Below are 5,003 nucleotides of genomic sequence, written 5' to 3' on the forward strand. Positions count from 1 at the left end.
GTTGCAATTGCAATGTCAGACCTATAGTTGCTAAAAATAATTTTGAGATTAAGTCAAACACAATTTAAATGGTGCAGCAATATGTTAAGTTTGATGGGTTGTAAGATGAAGATCTGAATGCTCATTTGGCTAACTTTTTAAAGATTTGTGACACTTTCAAGATCAATGGTGTTACTGATGATGCCATACACTTACGATTGTTCTAATTTTCTTTGAGGAGCAAGACAAAATAGTGGTTGAATTCATGTCCAAGGGGTTCTATCACAACTTGGGATCATATGATTGAAAAGTTTTTATTGAAATATTTTCCACCGACTGAAAAAACTAAATTAGGGAACGACATGTCTTCGTTTGCCCAAATTGAGCTTGAGACACTATATGATACATGGGAGAGATTTAAGGATCTTTTGATAAGATACCCTCATCATGGGTTACCTTTGTGGTTGTATGTTCAAACATTTTACGATGGTTCGAATCCTTCGACTAGATAGATGATTGATGTAGTAGTTGGCGAAACATTGAATACCTGAGGCAACCTAAGAATTTATTGAAGAGATGGCAATGTATAATTATTAGTGGTAAGTCACGAGAACAAAACCGATCAAGGTAGCCAGTTTTTAATATGGATGCAATTGTTATGTTGGTGAGTCATGTTGAAGCCCTGAGTAAAAAGATTGATAGTTTGAATTACAATAAACCTAAGAATTTGGTAATACAACGCAATGCGACTAGAGAAAGGATGATCAACCCAGAATGTTTACCATTTGGTTCTAACATGGATCATGAGAAAATTAACTTTATAAGTAACAATTTTAGACCTCAGAACAACTGCTATAGCAATAATTATAATCCAATAAGGAGAAATCATCAAAATTTTTCCAATAAGGAGAAATCATCAAAATTTTTCTTGAGGTGGTCAAAGAAATCAAAGGTTACAACCCTCTTCGATTTTTCAGCAACCTTATTAGCAAGAAAAGAAACCAAACCTTGAGGAGATGTTAAGTAAATTTATTTTGGTGTCCAAAACTAGATTTCAGGACACTAAGACAACTTTGAAAAATCAGCAAGCATTGATTCAAGGGCTTGAAAATCAGATTGGATAGCTCGCTAAACTGGTTTTGAAAAGACAACAAGGTAACTTACTTAGTAACACTAAAACTAACTCAAAAGAGCAAGTCCATGCAATCACTGTTCGAAGCATGGAAGGGTTAGTCGAGCTTAAAAGGAAGTTGAATCTAGAAGCTATTGAAAAAAATGATAGGTTTGAGGAAAGCAAGAAAGAGCATAATTTAGTGGTCAGAGAATACGAACCACGAATTCCATCTCCGGCAATAGTGAAGAAAGACCGCATGAATGAACAATATGATAAATTTCTTGAACTTTTGAAAAAATTTCATATTAACTTACCTTTTGTTGAAGCCCTTTTGCAAATGCCTAAGTATACAAAAATTTTAAAGAAGTTGTTAACAAATAAAAGGAAGTTAGACGACTTGTCAACAGTGGAGCTCAATAAAGATTGCTCGGCCATTCTCCAAAACAAACTACCCACCAAGCTTAAAGGTCTAGGGAGATTTACTATTCCTTATTTTATTGGTAGCTTAAATGTTGAAAAATATTTGGCTGGTTTGGGGGATAGTATAAATCTAATACCGTATAAATTGTTCAAGCAACTTGGTCTTGGAGAACCAAAACCCACTAGGTTGAGTATTCAATTAGCTGACAGATCAATTAAGTATCCTAGAAATATTATTGAGGATGTACTTGTTAAATTCAATAAATTTGTATTCCCTATTGATTTTGTTATATTGGACATGGATGAGGATATTAAAATACCCATGATCTTATGCTGAGGGTAGGTGATGAAGAGGTTACTCTTCAAGCTCGTGAGTTTGTGATAGATTCTAGTGAGCGAGATGATACTTGTTATTCTGTTAATGTTAGTAATCATGTAACTCGGTATTCTTTGCAGGAAATCACTCATGAAGATGTGTTACACTTAAATCTTGTTCAAAGTGATTGAAATCAAGGGACAAGTGAATAGAGAATGTTACAGCTCGATGAACTAGATGAGTGGTGAGCAAAAGTTTATGAGAAACTAAGAAATTACAATAAAGAAACAAAAAAATGTCATGATGTGCATTTAAAGAGGACTAATCAATTCAAAGTTGGTGACAAAGTGCTATTAAACAAGTCAGATCCACGAATATTCCCTACAGATATTAAGTTAAAAGGTCAAACCCATTTGTGGTACAGAACGTATTCTCATACAGAACCAGTGAGGTAACACATCCTGAATATGATACATTTAAGGTAAACGGTGATCTACTCAAACTTTATTTTGGTGGTGATATTGATAATGAGAGAAAGAAGCCTCGGCTCCAAGATCCACCTTAACTGTTAGCTTGAAAAGGGAAGTCGAGCTTAGACTCTAAATAAGGGCTTTTTGGAAGGCAACCCGAGAGTGTTTATTTTATTTTAATTAATTTGTATGCTTAGTACACTTTTTTTTTATTACTTAAAAAATTGAAAAACAATTGAAAAAAAAAGTTAAAATTTTTAAACAAAGTGATCTACATGGTCTGGGGTGATCCACACGATCGTGTGTGACACACAGCCTGTACACATGAGTGTTTCACTGGTCATATGAACACTAGAACTAATTTTTCAAAATTATTTTTTTGACTTGCACAGCCTGGAAAAATGGCCATGTAACCAATACGCCCATGTACACAGGTGCGAGAGAAGTGAGCGACAACAACACACAATCTGGGTGATTCCACATGGTCGTTTGTGACACACGACCTGGACACACAGGTGTGTTACAGGTCATGTGAACACTGGAGAAAATTTTTAAAATTTTCTAATAGGCCACACGGCCTAACCTAGACCCTATGATGGATTCCGTTGTTTGATTTTTATTTTACCCAATAAATACTTAGGTCTTGTTCCCAATTATGTGTGCTTAATTCTTGGTTTGATATTTCTAGATTATTGATTCATGTTTGATGTGTTTATATCAGAGGTGGAATAAACCCAATTTAAGAGTAGATCTTGCATAATTGAGTGGAGTTGCATGCGATCCTAGAAATAGGATGACATAAACTACCAGATTAGAGTCAAATCTAATAGGGGAATCCATAGATCAAGTTAATGCGATAATAAGGGTTTTAGTTAGAATGAAATTTCAATTAATCAACCTAGAGTCAGTTGCTTTTGCTCTCAAAAGAGATATTAGCATAATTTAGGGATTTCTATGGATCAAGTTACTAAGTAAAGAAATTGTTTAATTTAGATTGATAGTGACAAATGAAATCTAGGTGAATTTTTTCTTAGGTATTGTTTTACTTCTTGGTTATTATTTGGTTATTTTCCTAATTTGTTCTTTATCGTGTTCATTAGTAACTAATTAATTTTAGTTTTTAATAAATCACTTGAAGTTTTCGGTTAAATAATAGAAAGGCTGTAATTACTAGTAGTTTTAGTCTTCGTGAGAATGATATCTTTTCTCATCGTAACTCTACTATTAATTGATAGGTGCACTTACCATAGTAAAATTTTTAGTTGGTTCTTTGGTCATCAACAACAGAAGTCCATGGTGGCAAAATAGAAGGCCCAAAGTATGCTTTGGTGTGACTTTTGTAATTTTACTATTTTTATAGGATGGAATCATGAAAACTTTGGCTGGTTAGGATTATTTAATTATATGTTTTTATTTCTGATAGCATGATGATATTTATTTGACTGCGAATGTATGTTCATGCATATGTATGATAAGCATGCCATATATTTTTGGGAAAGAATGTCATATGTACTTGTCATGCATTTATTAATCATTCATGTTTTAAAAACCTTGCATGTTTTTAAAAGATTGAGTGAGAGAATATCCCTAAACATGACTTACGACCTTTATCAATGGTCTATTTTTGATGGCATGGCAACTTACCTACCCTTCGGTAGGACTGCTATGTGAATCTAACTGAGGAGATTTCCTGAAAGTAAGAACAATTATATTGTAATCGTATGATAGTTGGTCAGCCTTGTTGTAGGTATTGTCATGTAATATTACAAAAAGTTTTTCTTAAAAGAGGATAACTAGTCACAACATGTCACTCAGTGAGATTGTCCCACGATTATTCATTTGTGGTGCACTTAAGATCTTTTAGTTAAGTAACTTCCCACGAAGCTCTACTAAAGTTAGAATGATGGTCAAATATTAAACGATTATTAGTACATGTGAATGCTTAAGGAATTAAGTTCATGTACTAATTGTATGGAATTCTATGTTCTTACTAATTGATCAAGACTACCCCCACGGTGGCTTAATTCAATAGGTGTTGGAATTATAATTGCAATGGCCTACAAATGTTTTCAAGGTTTAATGTAAGATACATGAATCATCTTAATGCATATCGTAAGTTGCAAAATATTTTCAAAAATATTTATTTAATACAAATATATTAATGAATGGATATTTTACTTTCAGTTCAAAAATGACACCTACTCCCTTATTAAACATACTCACTGAGAACAAACTAAATGAAAATAACTATAAGGAATGGAAAAGGAACCTCATGATTTTCCTAAGATGTGAGAAACTAAAAACAATCCTTGATAATAAATGCCTTTCGGCCAATTAATCTTAGGCTAGAAAACGCTGGGAGGAGTCTAATGAGGTAACTCGTTGCTATATTCTAGCAAGCGTGACCAACACCCTTTATAAGTAACTAGAGAGTTGTAAAACTATCAATGTAATGACCATGTTTTTATTTGAAGCTAGGTACAGTAATGGATTGGGTCAGGAAATAGTGGAAAATTTTTTAAATTTACTAAATAGGGATTTTTAGTATTAAATTAGGAAGTATTTAGACCTGATAGGAGATAGAAAATATTTATAAGATAGAAAAGATTTAAATAGAAGCTTAGACTAAATTGAAAGAGTATAAAAATTATGGTGGTATAAATAGGAATTTAAAAAGTTAGGAGATACATAGTGGTAGTAGAAA

At 32.9% G+C, this 5,003-nt stretch overlaps 1 non-coding gene across 1 annotated transcript; it reads right to left on the reverse strand.

Moving 5' to 3' along the window:
* Positions 1 to 326: 326 nt before the first annotated feature.
* Positions 327 to 433, reverse strand: LOC128281623 (small nucleolar RNA R71). The gene has a single exon (XR_008271874.1). It is a non-coding gene; the product is annotated as a small nucleolar RNA R71 (small nucleolar RNA).
* Positions 434 to 5,003: the final 4,570 nt, after the last annotated feature.

This window comes from Gossypium arboreum, chromosome 1, assembly GCF_025698485.1.
Source record: "Gossypium arboreum isolate Shixiya-1 chromosome 1, ASM2569848v2, whole genome shotgun sequence".
In the NCBI taxonomy this organism is placed as follows: Eukaryota; Viridiplantae; Streptophyta; class Magnoliopsida; order Malvales; family Malvaceae; genus Gossypium; species Gossypium arboreum.